General features: G+C 34.6%; 1 protein-coding gene across 5 annotated transcripts in view; it reads left to right on the forward strand.

Moving 5' to 3' along the window:
* Window positions 1–22,954, forward strand: part of RBMS3 (RNA binding motif single stranded interacting protein 3) — a 649,837-nt gene that overhangs the window by 572,246 nt on the left and 54,637 nt on the right. The window lies entirely within an intron of this gene.

The raw sequence follows: 22,954 nt of genomic DNA on the forward strand, positions 1-22,954 counted from the left end.
CCCACTTACTGAGAAGTCTAGAAATGGTTTGGAAGATCTCGTGTGCTCATTATGAAGCTCTAGAATGCAGTGTTTGCAAACACTTTTATGTACTTGCTGGCCATATTTGATCATTACAGGCAAAGGCTGTAGAGAGTGAAGATTATCCTCCTCCGCTATTCTTCATCTTCTCTTTTCATTCCTAAAAATCTGAAAATTATTAGATCTATTTGTTAAAACAAGCAGCAACCCTTGTTTACACTAGGATAAAGGAAAACATTCCTCTTGGGTTGAATAATAAAAATCAATTTGAAAAAGTTTGTACTTGTGATAGTTCAACAAGTTTAGTTCTACTTCCTGTGTGACCTGATTTTTTATTGGCAACACTCTTTTTCTGGTACCAATGTGCATTTGAATGAAAAAGAGATATCCATCACCCTCTTCAGACCCAAGGTGAATAAGTAATAAGAACTTCTACCTTTTTTTACTCTTAAAAAGAAGCTGAGGTTACTTATGATTAAAGACACATTTAAAACTTTAAATTAAGGAGAAGGAACAGAAGTCATATAGCAGAGGAAATAAATTTGTTAGAAGTTTAAATGATGGCTAGTTACGACAATGGAGCATTTAAATTTTGTCTTAAGTTTTCTAAAGCCAAGGCTAAAATAGCTTTAAAAATGGTTATATTGTTTTATTCTATGGTATAAGGAAACATATCAGATATCCCAGAGAGGATTTTTTTTCTGCTACTATATTCTAGAAAAAAAATTATAGTGGTATAATGTTATATATCTCACCCTAATGTTTTAAATGGCAGTTATATATGTATAGAGAGAAACATTTTCTTGTGGTCAGTTTATTAACTCAATAAAAACGAAGCAAATGTTAACTTTCAATTTTGTGAAGAAATTTATAGAGCAGCTAAATTAATATTCTTCAGGTATATAAGTTTCTCATGACCTAGCTTGATACAAAAATAACACCTAGTAAATCCAATTGGTTAACATGTGGCTTGTTTGGTGTTTCAAATTTCCTTAGTCTCAGCCAGTATTTTATTAGCATTATAGCATCTGACTTATAGTATCATCTAGGTAAAGGCTGTTTTACCTTCTCATGGAAAGGACTGCAAGATTATCTGGTTTGTGCCACAATTTTCCTTATTAAATCTTTAGAGTTTACAGAAGAGCTTGAGCATGTACTAAAGTGAGATCCCATAGTTCTGTGCCTCTGAATGTTCGAGAGGCAAAGTTCACCTAAAATATTGAGAGCAGATGTGAGAACAATCAGTGATTATTACTCTGTGGCTTATGAAGTACTTGTGACTTTTAGTAGTGTTAGATCCTGATGTCCTTGCCAAGATGAGTCAGGTGTAAACTGTACTCCTTGGTCAAAAACTGAATGGATATAATAAAATTATTTGATGTGTACCATAAGAAATTTAGAGTACTTGCATAAACTGACGGTTTGGCTTCAGGCATGGCTGATAATAAAACATTCTATCTTACAGTAATTACTCAACAAGTTCAGGTGACTTTGAGAGTTGCACTTGAGAAGTGATAGCAAAACCATATCATCAGCAGAGAAAACTTACCTTCTTGCTGACTTTGTCAGGAAGATATGCAAGTAGTTCAATTGACATCACACCGTTTATGTATAATATTTTTATGCATGACTTAGGGTAGTGCTTGCCCCTTTTTACATCACTTAACTATAAATTCATTGCACATAATTGAAGAGAAATACTAAGAACAAGCTGAGAAAACTGAAAGCAAATTCCAAGAAAGAGGATTAATTCTTATCCATGTTAAAAAGAACATTGTGCTCTTGGCTTTTTAATTCGCATTTAGCACAGAAGAAATCAGCCTATTACCAAGTTGCAGTCTGAATAATCTTAAAACTTCTATTCATAAGAGAGACCTTTTATCAAAGAGTTATCCTTAAAGGGTTTCTAATCAATACACATTAGAACAATTTCTGCATAACAATGTTGTATATTAAAAATCGATTCTTACTTTCCTATAAAGTCTTTTATCTCCTTGGTCTTGTATCTGTAAGTATTTTCAATCAATACTGAAAATCATTATGCTGCCAAGTTTTTGTTCCATGCTACACACATAAATCCTTAGATTCTAATATTACACTCCAAAATATCTCTTTCTAACTTTCTGAGATGCATGTATGGAATTTATTTGAAGGAATAATTTATATTATTCATGGCATGAACAGATGGATGGATTGATGGATACTATGTACACATTACTGTCCACAAAGGCTGAGCTCCACTACAGATATTATCCAACCAAAACACTGACCTATATGTAACACAACTGTGTGCTTAGATGAAGATGTTCAGTGTTCCATTTTTATGATACCCTCCCGATGCCGAAAAGACTGAACACTGTTGAGATTCATGGTATAAATTAGAATGAGAGGAGGAAAAAAAGCAAAAGTTATAAAGCAGGCAAAATAGAAAAACTAAGGAAGAAGTTATGGAGGATGCATGGATCAAAACTGACTCTAGCATATTTAGTCTAGATGGCTAGGTAGAAAGTGATATCCTTCAACTGAAACAGGATGTGTAAGAGAAAGAATGAGTTCAGGATCAGGAATATAGAGTTCCTTTTGGACATGTTGAGTTTGTGAGGCCAGATAAAGGTTTTCAATATGTACTTTGAAATACAGGTTTGACATGCAAAAGTAGCAGTACTAGACTTGGGAGTCATTTATTTCTATTGGGGAGAATAGATGGAATTTCTAGCAACCCATTTATTTTTCATAATTACTATGCTTGATCTATACAATAGCTCTTAGGCTTAAAAACATAAAGTAATACGCATGTAATGACATTACCTTAAGTGTACTACTCCATGTACACTAAATCCAGTACTAACTTATGCCTCTTGCAAGCAAGATCATTTAGTAGTGCAATTATGTAGTTTCTCACACTTATAATTTTATGGCTAATTAGGTATTATATATTACATATATCCTTCTGAATCAAGCAAATGTATATATACCTGATATTTCCACTTAGGGAGCTCACCACAGTGATAAGTTAAAAAATAGAGACAGATACTTCAAATTAGAAGAAATCTTAGGGGCTATTACATAACCTCCTTTGAAGTCTATCAGTTGATGTAAAGGTTCCAGAAATTGTCATGTAAGCTCATGAAAACCTATTTCCTTTCAATACTGCATAACATTTCGGGAAGACATTTTTTCATTAAATTGCCTTTCCTCTATAGCTACCAGCCCAGGAAAGGAAGAGCAGCACCATTTGAAAAGCACAGCCACAAGCCCCTGCCTAGTACAAAGGAAGAGAGCAATCAGCTCCTTTGTCAAACCCATAAAAGAATTTAAAGAGGCCTCTGTTTGTTTGTTTGTTTATTTATTTATTTATTTTTATCGTGTTTATATTTATTTATCTCATTGTTAGTCATTGTGAATGTGGGAATTTATAAACTCTACATTATTGCCACTTCAGGGTTCCCACTGCTTATAGAATAGTCTCTTCTTCCTGTTCCTGAAAAATTTTCATTTCTTCTGCTTTATTGACAAGAGTAGATTATTTCAGGCTTTGCTGGATAATCCCATCTTTGGCCCTCGAGGCTTTAAACCATATTTTTCTCTAACGTTACGGTTGATGCTGGTAATAAGAATCACTTTTACAGATCATGGAAGTATGAGCTCAGAGTGACTCACTAATTCCCGTGTTTCAAATGGCCCACTTGAAAAAGCTATTAATACATAGGGGGAATGTGAGAGCTAAATTATTGAAGAACATCCTGTTTTCCTGTGGGGTTTTTCCATGCCCTAAGCATTTTATGCATGCTTTTCCTTAGTGTTTTCTCTCTGTTCTATTTGACATTTTAAAGAGCAGAAGTTTGTAGTAAGTTTCTTAAGTATTCCTAACAGTATGTCCTTATTTCTAGATAAGTGTTTACAAATTGGGTTGTGGCTCGAAAATTTAACTGTCCTTCATGTCTTTTTCTAAACATAAGGTTCAGCCTGAAATTGTCAAGAGTGAGTATTCATTGACAATCAGCAAGAGGGCCATTTACTGGAATATTAACTGTAATACAAAGGGATTAAACGTTTCAAATATAAATGTTTAATCTGTACCATCTAATTACTGACACCTGAACCGGTATCAAAGAATTTGTCATTTTTTGTTTGTTTGTTTTTTGTATTTTACTTCTATAATTGTAACAAACAAAAAAAAAGCAAGACTGTTAATGCTGCACCTGGAACAAACTCCAAATACAAAAGCATGTATCTTTAGTCTTTTCTTTTGAGATGGACTAGAATGTGTTCCCAGTATTTCTGATTTATAATGATTCGGCAAGACAGCCCTGTTAGTAGCAATCACCCTTGCTTATGAAGTTATGTAGACAGTCCCACGTAAATCAGAATGGTCCAATCATTTGATCATGTCCATTTCTATTACACATGGCCAGGCATATGATGAGAAATGTTCTGGCTGACACAATTTCTTCTTACAACTGTCCTAGAAAATGAAATATTAATAAATTGTTACAGCATCGATTTCCTAGCAAAGTCAAAATTATGCAATAAAGAAAGTCCTTCTACTTTTACCCATATCCCTGTGCTCTCTGATAGACTTTCTCTCCTTCCCTCTCTCTCCATTTACTTTTGATCTTATACTGATTCAGTTCATTAGACAATTACTAAATCACCTCATACTTTTGCTTAAGGTGTATCTTCTCTTCTTGAATTCAAGCTTAACAATCTCCAGTGAATATCCATTAGAAAGCATATACTTTTTTTTATACCTTTTTTTTTAAAGGTCCTCAGAACTCAGAATTTTGAACGTATCTGAAAGCAGTTAGATATTCCTTGCATTGCTTTTATTAGAAAACTTACTTATTGGCAGTTCAGGAGAAGCATATGTTTGTCTTAAAGTAGCCTGTTAATTATCATATCAGTCTAACCCAAATTGGGATGGAACACTGCAAGTATAAGTGAATCAGAAACATGTGGGTTACATTTCCAAAAAAATATGTGCATTTGAAAATTGAAAAGATTCCTCAGGGGGAGAAAAATGTGTTTTAAATTTTATTAATCTCAAGGTATTTAAGAATCCTCTAAAGGAAGATTCAAGAGCTACAGATTATAATTATCATGTAATTAATTAATTTCTGAAATATTTTCGGTAGAATCAAGGAAATTTCTGTTGCCTGGACCTTGGAAGAATGACATCAATGAAAAGTTAATATTCTTTTCCAGTTTTTTTCTTAATACTAAAAATGTTAAATTATTTTTAAATCAGTTAACTTATTGGAAAAATGAAACCAGAGTCCGTTCTTCCTTCCTTCCTTCATTTATTCAACAGACATTTATTGGGTGTCTGCTACGTGCCAGGCACTGCCATTCCAGATACTTGGAGTACAAAACTGAACAAAGCAAGGGTTTCCCACTTACAGAACTTACATTCCATCAGGGGAAAAATAATAGAAAAGTGAATACACTGACAAATGGTGTTAAGTATTTAAAGCCAGATTTTGGTAAAAATGTCAATCAGGTATAATTTGTGTTTGGGAATCTCAGCTGTTATTTTCAACATTCTTTCTTTCCACTTGATGATGTCGTTTCTCTAAGACACTTAGATGTTCCAAAAGCTCATTCTTTCTCTCTTTTGCTTTTTTGTTTAAAAAATACTTACAGTGAACCCACTATATGCCAGACGTAGGTACTGTTCTGTATTCGGGGATATGGTGGAGAGTAAATTAGGTACATTATAGCTCCTATCCTTAAGAAACCTACAGTGTATTAGGAAAGAGAGAGATAAATCAGTATTTTAAGCAATAAGAAATTAAACTGGTCATAAGTTCTATTAAAGAAATATGCATGAGACTCTGATCTCATATATGAGTGGGCCCTGACTTAAAATGTGCGTGTGTGTGTGTGTGTTTGTGTGTGTGTGTACGTGCATGCATTTGGTAGGAGCCTAAAGAGGGTCATGGGAAATAGAAAACAGCCTTCCACTCCAGCTAAACTAACAGAGTGAGTGCTTCTCTCAAAACTTCTCTTGAAAAATTGGATCTGGTCCTCAGCATCTTGGTTTGTAGAAGGTTATCAAAGGACTTGAGTATGTGCCAGTTTTTTCCTATTACTTTGTAATCAAAAGTTTCTTAACCTTCCAGAACATTTTAGGCATCAGCAAGCTAGTGCATTGGTCTTTTGGATTTGAAGTCTTCCGTTGTAATAATGTCCTGCCTATTCATGTTACAGAGACGTCCTTTACGATGCCGTCTTGTAAAGCTATTGTATAATTGTATAATATTGTATAATTGTATAATATATGCTATCACAAAAGCTAAATCTGAATATTATAGAATAATGATTTTATGGATGAAGGAAATGAGGCTCAAGAGGTTAATTGGCATTTCTAATATCACACAAAATGGTGGCAGAGCTGGGACAGGTCTGTTTCAATTCAGTTAACACCAATTCTATTTCATTATATCTGGCTTGATTCTTCATTAAATTTTGATATTTCAGGTTATATAATTTAACCTAGAGTAAATCAAGTTGACATATTAATAAAAAATATTATGACTGGGTCCTTTTGTACATAGAATACAAAATATTAATATGTTATCTGTGTCCATTAATGCCAACTAGATTAGCATAAGAAGTAAGATATTTTTAATCTTTTAGTAATCTTATCTTTATACTTTAAGTGGAAAGGAGTTTTATGATTTAGTTAAAAGCTTTGATTTTGACAGAGACATTCATCCAAATAGTATCATAATTTAATTCTTTTTGCCTCAAAATAATGCAATACTGGATGATATGTCTGAGGTAAATATAACTTATTTTTAATCTGCATAATCATCTAATATGGCCTGCATTAGTATTATGAAAATTGTAGAGATACTTCAGGTTATCAAATTAATGACACTTTTTTGCATTTTAAAATAGGTAGATAAAATAACTGTGAAAAAATTCTATGAAAGCACAATATAAAAAATGTGTCACTGTATTTTCTTTAAGCCTGTGTTCACTACAGCTCTGTCTGAAACTATATGCTAAATTCCTTTTCAGTTTTCCACATATAGGATAGTTTATTATTGTAGCAGGTAATGAACTTTGAATATTGTGTAACAATTTTCACTTAATTTTGTTTTTGAAGAAGAGATACTTTTATTTGTTTCAAAACCCCGCATATTAAGTCAAAAAGATCAAGGAGTTTTGAATTAAACCCAAATTGAATAGTTTTTCAAAAAAAAGAATGGTTTCCATTAAGGTAGCAATATTTTTTCATTTTCCTTATATTAGATATGATTCATTTTGTAAAGTAAAAATAAAATTAGTCTTAAAAAACAAAAAAAATGTATTTTTCTTTTCATATAGGCTCACATTCTTTAAAAAATGAGAAAACAATTATTAATAAAGATAGAATATTTTCTACTTGTTTTTTAGAGTTTTTTCCTAATTAATTTTTAACCATTTAGGAGATTTTGCTTATAATCCTACGTTTATGTAATGACATTGAGAATAATTTGCCAAGCAGAGACATTTTAATATGACAGAAACAAATGCAGTGAGTTTCACTGATCTGCTTCTAACTCACTAAGTGAAAAACAAAGATGGGAACCAGCCCATTCCTGTTGGAAGATAAAATCTACCTTGGTTTACCAATCCATGGCATGGGGGACTACAGCATCTTTTCAAGAAATCATAGAGGGACCAGTAAAATAAAGAGCCAGAGAACGATAAAATTTCTTGTAGAAAGAAGAAGAGGAATGAAGCTTTCCTGGGGTAGAAATGCAGTTGTCAGAACTGTAGAACCTCAATGCATCCAGACGCTCATAGCTACTTTGTATATAGGTGTGCACACTGCTTGTTTAATGCAGTTCATGGAGTCAATAATTGCTACATTTGCTCAGCCCAGTTTTAATTTTTGTTAGCTGTCCCTCTACGGTCTTATTGTAATTCCTCCTCTCTTAGGAGTTATAATCAAAACATACAAGTCTTTGATGATTTCTATATCTTGGACAATTTTATTTTAATACTTGTATTGCCTGCATGGTGTGGGCCTAGGGAATCCCACCCTCAACTACATTCAGGGGCCAAAAATTCTAGATATCTTCAGGTTCTATTTCCCTATGAAACAGGCCCCCGGCTGTATACTGCTAAGGTTACTGCCTGAGACAGTTGCACCTGCTTCTTTAAGCTCTACAGATTGTAAACTTTTTGTCATTTCATTCCCAAGTTTTGCTTCCAATGACCTCCTTGCTTTTCCCCACACTCACATTCTAAGGAAAATAATTATGGAATAATTTGGTTGATGTAATGTAATTTTAGCGTGTTAGCTCCAGAACTCCTCAGAAAAGCCAGTTGCTCCATTATTGGCCTAAGTTTTTAATGTACTTAGAGAAAAATGTCCCAGGGCCTCTGGGGGTCTGATTCATGAGTGAGGTCCTGTGTAGCAGTAATAAGAAGCAAGAGCCTCACTGACCTGCTGGAAATTAGTCACATGGGGTTAAAATCAAATCAGGTCAAAAAGGTGAATAAGACCAAATAAAATGAAATGTGAATTAGCATTCACTTTTGCTTGTAAGTTTTGATATTTGAAATGGACCAGCAGATTTCCTACTCCTCTTTTAACTATAAACTGAAAAGCTGAGAGGCTCATTTATACTTTGACTTTTAGAAATTTTGTAGTATGAGTAAATTGACAAATATGATTAGGGGCCTTCACGATTTAGACACTAGAAAGAATGCCAAATTAAGCACTTCATTTTTGTTGTTGTTTTAAAAAATCATGGGTAAACAAAAACAGTTCTCTGTCTTTTTCTAAAATTCTTACACACTACTACCTTTATGCAAAAATCAGTATTCTAAGAAGGTTATTTACCCATCTGAGTCCTCTCTATAGCTGGACCAACTAGGATGGGATCAAATCATCATTTCTTATGTGGATACATTATTGGGATATAATTTTTTTAACATTGATAATTGGTTTCATAATTCATTAAGGCCCCCAATTAATATGCATAAAAGAAATCATTATTTTAAAAATCAAATAAACTATTACGAACCATTTAATTATATTACTTGTAATTTTGTATGTTTGGGGACATTGTATAAAAGTAATTTTTTAAAAGGAAAGCCTTACAGGAAGATCATTGGATATTAATATTTGTTCAGTCTATCCTATGAAGAAACCATGGGATTGTAATTGGACTTTTTGGTTTTTTTAATCTTGCAAAATACCTGCTACAGTCAGAATAAGTAGCCACTTAGAATGTGTGGGTTAGATGTGTTTGCTACCCCACTGCCATACAAATGCTAAACGCTGTCAATTGAAGGGCTGTTTTGGGGTGTAGGTGAAATTGTCAGGAGGAATGACATAGTAAAATATTACTAGTCAATTAACAAGTGTGCTGACAACTGGCATTGATCAGAGACAGGGAGAAAGAGGGCTTTCCCCATAATGAGCTGTGATTGACAGCAGAAAGTATACGTATGTAATTATTGCCAACTCTTCTTTAGTGATTAGCCATCCTTCCCTGAGACTTCAGGGCTCTAGGCCTGTAAAGGCATTTTTTATCTTGATAACTAAGATAACAATCAAATCATTTTTTTAAGACACCATCTGGTATGTCTATAATTCCCCCTCGTTTTTCAGAGCTATTTCCTTCTTATATTCTATTCTTCAACCTAATGCTTGGTGATCTCAGGCTGTTTCCTTGGGACCTACAGCCTCCTACTGAAACAAAATGTACAAGCTTGCTCAGCAGAGATAATGCCATAACTTACAGGGGGAACACAAGTCACAGAGCTCACCTGAGATTCCAGGAGTTGAGTGTTATCATCAGCCAGCCAAAATTTTAAACTAAAAGAAGACAGAAATTGACACGGTATTGCCAACGATGACTTCTGTGGAAAATCTTAATCTCTGTGATTCCTTTGCTTGTTTTACATTTTTGAAACTTGTGTTATAGCTCTTTAAAATTATTTAACTCTTAAGTTAATTCTAAGTGCTTTCAGAGCAAGACAAATTAGACACTCAGTATTAGTGAATGGATGAATTAATGAATGCTCTTGATTTTAAACACTATGTATTACCAAAATATCTTTTAAAAAGTTATTAAAGCTCTGACATTGCAGATAGTTTGGCGTATATACTATAATTTGAGTAGGCCCCTCAATATCTGAAGGTGATGTAATTCCTACTAAAACTAAAAATTTTCTTTGTCAATTTCAAGCAAGCCAAGATAGAATTCTTTAAAATCAGATTAATATTTGTTTCTAAAACTATATCCTAATGTCAGGGTATAATTCTGCCATGGAGCAATTCAGGTTGATTGTCTATCCATTTAAGAAATGTGCTATAGTCTCTTCACAGTATTTCAAAGAGTTAGATGAGTTGGTGCGGTAAACATTTCCTTGTGGGAACTTTATACAATCAAAACAAAAGAAGTGATTGACTGACGCATACTCCCTAATTGAAGTGGTAGTGAGTCAGCCAGATGTTTTCGGCTGAATCATGCGTACAGTTGCTGTTGCTTCATTATTCCTTAATCTAGGGATTACCTCCATTGGCTAACTTGGTAACATTTCAGGGTTTCAAATAAGCTTGCCTCTCTTTTGTTACATACTTTGTAAAGAGGTCTTGTTTAAAGGGAGCCTACCTCCCACCCTGGAAACGTTTTCAAGGAAGTTATCAGGGCTGTTGGTTTTTCCTGCTCTTGGATGTGGTCTTCAGTGAGGTCAGAGGAATGGAATGACAGTGGCCACAGTTGACAACGGAGCTATTTCCACAGCTGGCTGCAACGAGTGGGCAGTCCATTACAGAAGAACTAGCACGTGGAGGTAGATGATATAAAACATCTGTCACAACGGGAATAACCAAAAACAATGTGCCTTTGAAGATTGTGTTTTAATGATGAGGTAGGGGTTCTGTCTCCATAATGAGAATGAAAGATGTAGTTGTTGGCAGGCAGATGGCTTCAGGCTTGCTCTTGCGTGAAATAAAGCAAAAGTATATGTTGAAAATCTCTGACGTTAGTCAAATCGCCTGATTTTGCTGAGCATTCATTTCTTGGCCTATCCCATGTATAATCTATGAGAAAAGGAAGGGAGTGCTAATAAAAAAAAGGTGAAGGAAAAAAAAAAAAACTCAGAGAAAACTCTGGTTCTGAAGATTTTTTTTCTTGGATAAGTTTAATTGAGCAGTATAATTTCAGCTGGAGCCTGAGAGGTCAGAAAAAGTGTTTTTGCAATAAGTTTACGGTAACATATTTGTAGCCCCATGTTATTTTCTACAGAGGTTTTGAAAGGTAATACAAAAATGGTATGTCATGGAGGCCTCATGTTGACAAACACTTCAAAATTTGAATACTCGCTAGTAGATATAAAACCATATTTGTTTCTGTTGAAGGAGTAAGAAATAATAAAAATATCTTAGTGAACTATTTTTGATAGAATATTAGTTTAGTTTCTCACCCCATCTACCTTTGAAATAAATTAAAAACAATGAAATCAGCATATATTTTTATCTCATATAGTTGCTATAGAAAGAGGAATCTTTACAATAGGTTAATCTGATAGCAAATAAATGCTGAATATTCATGGACACTAAAATTCTTGATCTCCTGTTGCATAACCAAAGCGGTGCTCTTCCCAAACCACACCGTTCTGCTCTGGTAAGGAAATGGCAACCTCTGCCGCACACCCTGGAACTGTGCTACTTTTATCAACGCCTGGCCAGCAGAATGGATGCCACATTTGTTGCTTATTTCTTATTCTAAACTGTTTTCCAACTCTAATTCTCTTGCCAATGCTTCCGCTTATCAGAAGTCACAAATCTATATCCAACACAACAGCAAGTGGATCCAGGAAATGTAGAGGGGGTTTTTTTGTTGCTGTTGTTTATTTGTTTTTTGTTTTTTGTTTTTTTTCCCAATTCTACATTAAATAGGCAGGATTTGCTTTGTGGAGAACTAATGACATCTGGAGATAGTATTAAAAAATAAATGTCTACAGCCATGAATGACAGAGGCACACCATAGGAAGTAACTGGATTGATCAGGATGAGAGATCTTAAAAAGGAGAACAGCAGATTTGGAGACATTGATGTTGTTGTATTGATAAGACTTGACTACTGGCTTGTTATCAGAGACGAGGGAGAAGGAAATGGTAAGGATGACCTGAAAGTTTCTATATTATTCCAAGACTCAAACAGAGAAGAATGAATATGCTCTGAGGATGAAAGAGAAAGAAAATACTCTGAATGGAATGTGGCTGTCTTGAGGTACACGAGATTCTAGATTCAGTGGGCAGTTGGAAATTTGGATCAAGATTAAGGCAGGAAAGAACTACTCAAAACTTTGACTTTTATACTCATTTCATCACTTTGGATTAATTCCATCATGTCCTAATAAGGAGTAATATTTTGGAATTTTACTTCTAACATTTTACTAACCCCTTATATGATATGTACATAGAGTTAACCAAAATAGTTAGATGCTGACTCTTACTGTTTTAAAAGGCATTTAGCATCTCTTCTAACACTTGGCTGTAATACCTATTTCTAACTCATTGGTGTAGCAGATGATGTTATTTGAAAAGAATGGAGGTTTCAGTGTGAAGGTTACCATGAAAATATGTCATAGAAACGGAAAGGGACTTTTCTTTTGTAAAGGAGATTTTTTATGGATAAAAGTAGAAATCCTATGGAGATGATTGAGGAACTAAACTAAAGATTCCTGGATGTCTGTGGTTATAACAAGGAGGCATATTAATATCACTTATATTATTTCAAGCTATTTGGCCCTCAAACAAGAACTAAAAATGAAATTTAAAAAAATGATTACAAATTAAACCAAGAATCTCTTTAGAAGCAATATAATAGAAAATTCGCTCCAACAGAGTCATGGCAGACAAAAAGTAGAGCAAAGCTGCTCAAACTTTGTTTGACGATGACTCACCTGGGAATCTTGTTGAAATGGGCACCCTGATGCAGTAGGGTTGCACTAAGTGATCTTCCGCACTAAGCTCCCGGTTGGTACCTATGTGGTACCAGACCATACTCTGAGGAACAAGGTACTTGAAAGTTTAGGACCATGCTATTAGACTAAAAAAAAAAAAAGTAAGAATTACTTGTGTAGTATTACTGTTTATGAGAAATGACAATAATATCCAAGTGGAATAAAACATGTAACTTAAGTTTGTTGCACAAATCCTACAACAAATAAGAAGGACACTGAGGAAGAGCAGCAAAAAGCTCTTTCATCTAATCTGGACAACTTTAAACACATTAACTGAAATCTTGAAGGTCTCAGAATAGATCTTGTTTGGAGGCTAATATATATATAAGTTTTTATTATACTTTAAGATATGCCCATTCCACCAGGGCATACTTATTCTCAGCCTTAGATTACAAAACATGCCTTTGATAGGGTATATACTGAGTTTGATACATGTTAATAACAATAATACTAATAGAAAGTGTACTTTGAAGGCAAAAAATTAGTTCTTTAATAGGGTCATGACTTCACACCTATATTCCTTAGATCTAGTTGAGTTGCCAGCTCAAACTGAATTCCTAAAAATGTCTTAGAAAACAAACAAACAAAAAAACCCCCAGAAATGTCCTCTGAGGGACCACAGAATAAAGTGCATTTTGTAGCAAATTGCAGGACAAGCAATAGCTACTTTCCTAGTAATTGCCAGAATTGAGGTGCTTTGTGACATATTTAGGCAATTTGTACTCTAAACAATGGCCGTAAGTAAGATAACAGGCAGCTTTTTCTCTTGATCACCTCTGTGGTTTGAGAAATGATTTCCCAGGCCCATTCACTAGTGGAATCCTGCAAGACCTTGAAAATGATTTGTAGCCGGGACTTTTGGCCTATTTGTCAGCAAGGAGAAGTTTTTAATGAGGAGTTTTATGACAGCTTATAGTCCTGAGTGCTAGTTAAAGCCAGATAAACATTTTACCAGACAAAAGATAGGGCCCATAAATTTCAGGCATCTGCTGGGAACTCTGTTTGCCTTATCATTTGGAAGAAGACTGGTCTGGAATACTGCATCTGATGCGCATTTGAACCTTCTGTAAGTTGAAAATCTACTTGGAAGTATACAAAGTGATTGCTGTACAAGTGAATACAACGCTTCTCTTATCACATGCAAGTTTTGACAAGTATTTTAGGCAGATATATGGCTACTAAAATAGTTCATGGCACAGGAAAGCCCTAATAAAAAAAAAAAACTTAAGCTATATCTGTGGCAGTGCACATTGGCTGTAATATGTGGAGAAAAGTTTGCAGCATTTAATTGGGTACATGTCCTTCTTCCACACAATGGAATCATGTAGTGAACTCCAACATTAAAGTTCCTTGGGTGGCGTGTGGTTCTCAGAAGCCCTGTAGTTCTCTCACTAAATGATAAGAAGGTCAGGCTGGCAGTGATCAGATAGAGACACTTTTAAAGGAAAGCAGAGAAAATGGATGGATGGATTTTTTAAGTCGATGTTTTTGGTCAATCAAGAGAATGCTTCTTTTATTTGAATTGAATCTTCTCATGCAGTCTGAGCATGGAGATGCTGTTATTGTTTCACATTCCATTAAAGTCATGAGAACCATCACTGATGAGCGGGTGCCATACACTCCTTCAGCACCGTTAACCAAACACCTGTTTAATGACAGACACTGTGCTAGGCTGCGGGTCCCTTAAAAAATAAACATGTAATGTGTTGTAAATGTCACCAGCGGACTTAGAATCCAGGGTTGAAATAAAGTATGATCGTGATCAAAGTGTGTGCAAAATGTTATGAAAGAAGAGAGGAGCAAGTGACCAATAGCCTGGGGCAGTCATGGGAGGTATGCCCAGAATGTGGTATTTGATAAGAACCTTAGAGGACACATGTGAACCTTCTATAAATGCCCAGCACTCCTGGCAAAGACAACAAGGGTAAGAGAGTAAGATGGGCCAGAGAATAATGAGTGGCAGTGTGGTGTGGGGAGAGGCGTCAGGTGGATGGCCTTGGGGAATCAGGAAACAAGGGTACATTGGAAGCTGTGTGACCTTCACAGACCATGAGTACTATGCTAACAAGGTCATCCTAGACCTACCTGTGGAAGCCTTTTCGTGGATGGAGATGATGCTGAAACAAGGTAGGAAAGCACATGCTAATGGGTGACCGTACTACTCATTCACTCTAGATGTCTTCTGAATAGGGCAAGCAGGAATAGAAAATGTTTTGATGACATCACTGAATTGTCCTCTCTACCTTTACACTGCTCCAACATATTTAACTTACAGTAGCCATTGGCTTAACAGTGCCAATGTCCTAAACATGACATTTCCACTATGAAATGATATTTTTCAAGATGTGAACTCACCTGTAAAAATGCGATCTAGTCTGCACTTGGGGAAAGAAGATAGGAGTTTGACACCATTTCCTTTATATCCCTGCTTAGAACAAAAAATAGGGAAAATTAGGCCTGCTTATCTTTAAAGCAATGTGCTCTTTTTTTTTTTTTTTTTTGGTTATTGTTGCTAAGGTAGAAAAATAGGAGCTCTTCTCTCTATCTCTAATATAATTTTCTATTATTAATATATAATGATATATTATTATAACATGTATACGTAGTGATCAGGAGGGATTTTTTGTGTCTTCAAAAATATGGGCTGGGCACAATGGCTCATGCCTCTAATCCTAGCACGGAGGCCAAGGCAGGAGAATTGTTTGAGGCCAGGAGTTCAAGACCAGCCTGAGTAAGAGCGAGACCCTATCTCTACAAAAAACAGAAAAATGAGCCAGGCGTGGTGGAACACACCTGTAATCCCAACTACAAGGGAGGCTGAGGAAGGGAAGATTGCTTGAGCCTAGGAGTTTGAAGTTGCAGTGAACAATGATGATGCCACTGCACTCCAGCCTGGGCAACAGAGCGAGACCTTGTCTAAAAAAAAAAAAAAAAAAAAAAAAGTGTGGAAGGAGGTAAAATATATTCTGATAAACCCATTCATTTTTTAAGTGTCATAGCTTAATGGTCTTTAGTCTTTTTGTTTTGTTTTATTTCTTATCCCTTTTAATGGATTTTGGAGGTGTCCAATGTATCCTTGTGGGGAAGTTGTATACCATGGGGACCTTGCAAAGTGGAGACATAGGACTTAAGTTATATCATTAAGTTTTTTAAACAAATAGTCTCATTCTTTCCCATCATCTACACTACACCACGTAGATTTTTATGGCACATATGTTTGTGAGTGGTAGACACCTCCAGCTGAGAGCTACTTGTCGGTCGTGTGATTGGAGTCAGAAGCTGATGAATGCAAGTTCACCCTTTGTTACGATGCTGTTAGAAACTGCAGTAGAGGCCCTGCCTGGGATCTTTCTATAAACAATTAATATTTACTTTCACTCAGCAACTTTAATCTCCTTTAGTAGAAATATGAAAGGAAAAGAATATAATAACCCATATGCATAAAAAAATTTCTATTATTTCAAAGGATTGGGGTTTCTTTAATTTTTTTTTTATTTCAGCATATTATGAGAGTACAAATGCTTAGGTTACGTATATAGACTTTGCCCCACCCAAGTCAGAGCTTCAAGTGTGTCCATCCCCCAGACAGTTCTCACCACACCCATTAGGAAGGGATCAGTTCTTATAATCAGTTGTACAAGTTTAATGATGAAAGAACTAAGTTTCCTATTGCATAGTCAGTTGGCAAAACCATTTGATCACTGGACCCTTTGGGAAGGATTCCCAAAGTTTCAAATTTTCGCCTGTCCCTCAATAATGTCATATATTTAAAAGGCATTTTGCTCTATTAGGATTCTAAAGAAGCTTGTTGAAAACACCAAAAGCTACTGCTAAACATATTTCTGTAGTTTTAGGCACAAAAGCCTAAAGTATTTTTTATTCATGTTTTTATGAATCTCAATTATTAATATCTATGTATCTGCTTTGGTAAGAAATACTTCAATGTGACATATTTATTTTTTATTCTCATTCAAATTATATTTATAGGCATTTAACTAATAATTGAAACCATTATTCACACTTGAATAGGAATTGTATATAATTAGAATTCTTTTAAAAAGGCTTCCATGGCTGAAATTAATTTGTCTTAATGTTACATTTAAAAAAATATACTTTTAATTAATGATTATTTAATAAAAAAGCAAACTGAAATTAAGGATGTTTGATTAAAAGTAGAAGAAAAACTCTGTTTTTATAACTAATAGATAGTCCCTCATTAGGAAAACTATCAACATAACTCTTCTATATTTATCATATAACAATGGAAAATGTCTTACTTCTAAACATCATACCCCTAGCCCATATCTACATACCTCTGTGTAGTAGTCCAAATAGTATGCCAATCAAATCTAATCCTATCCAAGCTTACATAAGAGAAACCAGCTCTAGTTAGCCCCATTTCCAAAATAGACTGCAAAATAAATTTGAACTTAAAAATAATTATATAGCCATTGAAAGTTGTGTAATAGTCCTGCTGCCTTTCATTGTTCAATTATAGAATTTGGGCAATTGTTTTATTTCATAAATATAATCTTGATGTAGAATCTAAGATTTGCTCCTAGTTATAGGGAATGGATAGTGGATGAATATTTTGTGCCATCTTCTAGTTACTGCATTTTCAAATTCTCATTTTGTAAAAATGGAGCTTATATATATATGCATATACCAGGGTTTCTGAACCTCAACACTAATGTTGCTTTACACTGGATAATTCTTTGTTGTGGGGAACTGTCCTGTGTGTTATAGGTTGTTTAGTAACATCAATACCCTCTACCTCCTGGTGCCAATAGCACACCTTTCCAAGACATTGCAAAATTACTCCTGGTTGAGAACCACTGATATATGCACATACACAAATGTTTGTTGTTTTAATAATTTTCACACATATGGCATTAGCAGACCTTTTTACATCAAATGAGTTTCAGATCTCATCTTTAAGGGTAGGATGGTCGAAGGTATCATAAATGCACATATATGTGAGCTAAACCACGGTTTTAAAACTGAACTTCCCCTTGAGAGGACAAGTTTTCTCAAAAAATTTTGGAATGCTCCATTTTGACTAGTAATCATTTCTAAGTACTTTTTGAGTTGGAGTTTTGTTCTTTCATCATCCTTTAAGCAAATATTTGTGAAGCATATAATGTATGACATTATATAGCACCATGCACACCAAATAGACAGTGGTGAGCAAAGCAGACATGACTTCAACCCTGTGAGAATGCATAGTTTAGATCAGAACTGTTGGGAAATGTTAACTGTTTTTAATTTAACAGAACAACTAGTGGTCCTGATACATAAAATAATTTACAAAACTGTTTTTGGGTATCTACTGCACATAATTCCTGTTTATGGGGATTACAAATGTTGTATAAATATAATCTTTGCCCTCTTGGAAGGTATAATATTGAAAGAAGCACTTAGAGAATAGCAAAGGAGAGGAAGGGATTAAGTGCTAAAATGGAATTCTAGGGGAAGGGTGGCTGCTGTCTTACCACGGTTATTCATCCTTCTTTCATACATCCAGAATTTGTCAGTACAAAATGCTTCCAAAGTTGAAGGTACCACCTTTGCTACAGCTTTCTGGATTTCAAACATAATTTTAAAAAGTCAGGCTGCCCCTCCAACATGGTTGGAAGTTTGTCAGGGTAGCTGAGGATTAACGATTGCTTCTAAAGATGGGGGACATTTCATGCTCCTTTTTTCCTCTCTCCACAGCAGCCCTTCTTAAACCCTGCCATCATCCAAAAAAAAACCCATGCTGATATCAACAAATGAAAGACCTTAAACATCTCTACATGTAGTATAAGACAAGAAATGTTGCACATTAATATTGCAGGACACTATTCTCCAGATTAAAGAAGAAACCTTTATGCCATTCATATTATGAAATCAATGTTGCCATTGGAAAATCATTACACTAGCTAGTTCACTTGTAAGCTCATATCATTCTCTGCACCCCATTTTACATGTGCTATAAATAGGTTGGTATACACAAGCTCAACTAAGTATTCTAGAAATAGTAAAAACTGACAGAGGCAAAAATCAGACAGATAAGAAAGAAAAATAATGACCTAAACCATATTTGTAAAAATTATGTAGAATGGATATTACTAAAAAGTCCTATAATAGTTTTGCATAAATCATTATAGGGAATAATATAATATAGACCACAAACATTTTCACTTGAGGCATTTAGATAAAATAAGAAAAAAGGGGGGATTTTTTGTCTTTTTTAAATTTGTTACTATTCAAATAATTTTCTTACTTTTTACTTTTACATTTCTATGATTTCAAATACAAGGCTACTAAGATTCCAAATGGGAAAGATTCCCAAATATAACACAAGCTAAACTGATCAAATGGTAGCATGTCAGGTCATCAGGCTTAGGCCTGAATTATTCAGATAATCTCTCCCTATTAGGCTCATCAAAAATGCAAGTTTAGATTTTGAATGTTTTTAACAAGATATAATTTGATTATTACATCAAGGCCCATGTCCTGTAACAAGATTGGATTAAAACAAATGATTGAGAAACAGTACAAGTAAAATAAAGCCAATTGTTTGCTGCTTAGAACTGTAACATTAGCTTATGCAATAGCAGCTTATAGACAAAACGTACTTCTCAAACTTTTGGGTATAATCAGAATCACCTGCAGAGCTTGTTAAACCACAGTTTTCAGGGCCTGAATCCCAAAGATTCTAATTCTTGGTCTGTTGCTGCTGCTAATCCACAGACCATAGTTGTAGTGGCCTAGAATACTATCATAGGAATATTCACACAGCTAATTCTTCTTATTGTAGTTCATCTTCTGGCATTAATATAGGTATTAAGCCAACTATGTGTGCTCTTGATGGAAGAGAACCTACACTTGCTTTCCCTGATTTGCCAATGATTCTATATTTCAGATAGGAAATTAAAATTTTGATGAACTATCAAAGCCTTCAAATATTGGCAGAAGGTTAACAACGCAGATGTTTTTCTGGCCTTAGGTCAGATATATTTACTCCACACATGATGATCTTTGGAAACTTTTACCAAATTACTGTTGAAATTGTTTATTGCAGAACTAGGGCGACCAGATCCACCCTTTGTCTCTTGAGTGGGAGCAGCTTTGTTTTGCAAAGGCTGTGGCTAAAATGGACCAGACGTTCCCATCAGCTGTTTGGTCATTGTGTTTTATAGTGAAATTACAGAATGCTACAATATTTTTCTTTGCAGCTTAAACATTGAGCAAACCCAGACATCCGGAGATGCTAAAATGAAAAATCTATTTCCTCTTGCTTTGCCATTTGCCAAGTGAACTCTGTCAGACAGCACGTTCTATATGTTTCAAGTAAACAAAATTGCGTTTAATGTGTTGGCAACATCTGTCACAAAACACTCTTCAGTCTATGGCTTAAATGGGTTGAGTAAAAATGGATTTGACAGTGTATTTAATGCGGCACAATTATGGTTGAGGGCATGAGTTTTGCCTTAGCAACCGTAAGGTTTTTCTTTTTCTTTCCTTTTCTTTTGTCTTTCCTTCATTTTTTTTTATTTGTCGTACATAATACAAAGGAAATTCTGTAATCTTTTATAGGCAAAGTGGCTGGCACACACCATTCTTTGTTGTAGGTAACCAATACCTAAAACTCTGTTTGTCCCAGGTAAAGTATCATCAAGAAAATTCATTTTTCCAAGGGATTCCTGTCAATGACTTCCAGTTTACTAAATGATTGTAAATTTTTTCCACTCTGTTAAAATTAAAAAAAAAAATGTTCCTAATAATTTGCAGGAATTTTTTATTCACTGAACATTTTTACTGAATATAAATAAGAGTATATATTCTTACATATCCTTCCCCAGGAATTCTTATTTTATTTTTCATTTATTATTCATTTTATTGTTCATAACTGGTCTGCTTAGGAAAGGAATATTTTCCTTACATTGTTTTCCACTCCGTGCCTGCTGCTGCTATTTACAATTCCAAATTATGACAAATCCCTTCTTACTCTTTACTCTGATTGTCAGGTTTCTGGTTTATACACAGATGCAGCACTCACTCTGTGACATCTGTAATCAAATGAGTCCCCAAACACTGTTTTCAATGAAAAGATTCTCAAAGAGACCAGTCTTTCCAAAATTAATTCCAAGTACAGGCATTCAATCCTTCTATTCTTATCATGCATGAATTTTGATTGATCTGCCACATACTCACCTACTTCATTTGCATATTGCCTCTCCAAAAAAGACTAAAGTCTACTTCAGACACCCGTGGAAATGACACAACCTCCGGGGCATTGAGCAGAAAGTATTCTCACCAAACACAATTTGGTCTTTATCTCTGATTTACAGCGATGATCCTTGATGTGGCTAGAGCAGGCTGCTTAGAATTGAGGGGTTTCTGGGGTTGTGACAGTGTAGCTACATGTTGGAATGGTAGGGGCAAATATTAAAAAAAAAAAAAAATAGCCTAAGTGTCAAATTAAAGAAAAGAATCGAAATCTTGCACCTGCTAAGGATTAGAATGTTGTAAAACTGCCACTTTTTGGTTGAAAAAATGCTTCAGGACTTCCATCTTAACTCTGAGGTTATTCTATAATTTATCCCTAGGTGATTTAAGAAGAACCCTAGTTCTTCTTAAAGTGTTTACTTCTGGTCTGGCACAACAAATACCTGAAATGAAGGCCAGTAAGTATTTTTTTAAAAAGGAAAAAAATAAAGATGCTTTTGTTAAAGAAATTCAGGCAGCAGAGAGGAAAGTGATGTGTCTCTGAATTATAATTAAGTAAAAGCTTATCTTACCATATTTCTCACTTAAGAAGCATCCTGATGAATGACAATTCACAGAAGCATCACGAAATTCAACTAATATAAATGCACAGCTATGTATATTTATTATACAAGCTCCAAGACCTGTGAAATATATATTTTCTGATTGAGTCCTGCTCAAAAATACAAATGTCTTTGTGAAAAAAGCTGGCTCCATATACCAAGCATTTCCAAATATTTGGCTCAATTTCTATTCTCCCTCAAAACTAATGTGGAGGAGCAAAGGCTGAGTGGTAGCCTGATCTCTTAACAGATACAGTCAGGAAGTTGGATTTGGATAATACCAGGAGGAATTGATCAGCCAGAGCAAAAGCATTTTAGGAAATATTTGCTTGTGGGTATTTAGTTTAGGGGCTGAGATCTTGCCATCTACATACATCTGTCCTAGTTTTATTCCTTCAAAATGTTTACTTATGTGGGGAAAAAAATCAGCAAAAGAATAATGTTTAGGGAAAATAATTTATTCAGATACATAATCATTTTGTTACAAGGAGTATTTCAATGGGTTGTTATGAGCTTCTGTTTTTATCATAATCTTTAAAATAAACATTGGAATTATATAATCTCAAAGTTTCCATCCAATCCTAGTTTTTAATTTTGTTTTTTAAAAATATTGTTCCATTCTCCAAGTCAGTTAATTAAGAGGGAGTAATAGGGTAGAGGGAAAAAAAAAAGGAAAGGTAGTATGAACTGGCACCATTCTTCACTAGCTATGTGACACTTTGTATATGGATGGACATTTTTAAAGTTGTCTATTCTTTCTTGTATTCCCAACAATTATAAGAAAAAGACATATTCTATAAGTATGCTGTCTGTAACATCATATTAAAAATTTGACATTTTTGCTTTTTAAAAAAATTTTAATTTATGGATGAACATAAAAATTTGACCAGCTTTAATTGAGTTCAGTATTCTGTCTTATGTCAAAAGCATAGCTAGAAAATAGGTCAAAAGAGTAGAAAGAAAACAAATGGGAAATAGTAACTCTGATTTTTAGATCATTAATGTTAGATCTTGGTATGTCTTTCAAAGAGACCAGTCAAGAAACCCACGTGGGCCAGTGTTATGACTTCCATTGGTAGATTGTAGTGGAGTGTCAAGAATTATCTATATAAGTCATAGGTAAATGGCGTAAACCAA

The sequence above is a fragment of the Eulemur rufifrons genome, chromosome 7 (assembly GCF_041146395.1).
Source record: "Eulemur rufifrons isolate Redbay chromosome 7, OSU_ERuf_1, whole genome shotgun sequence".
Lineage (NCBI taxonomy): Eukaryota > Metazoa > Chordata > Mammalia > Primates > Lemuridae > Eulemur > Eulemur rufifrons.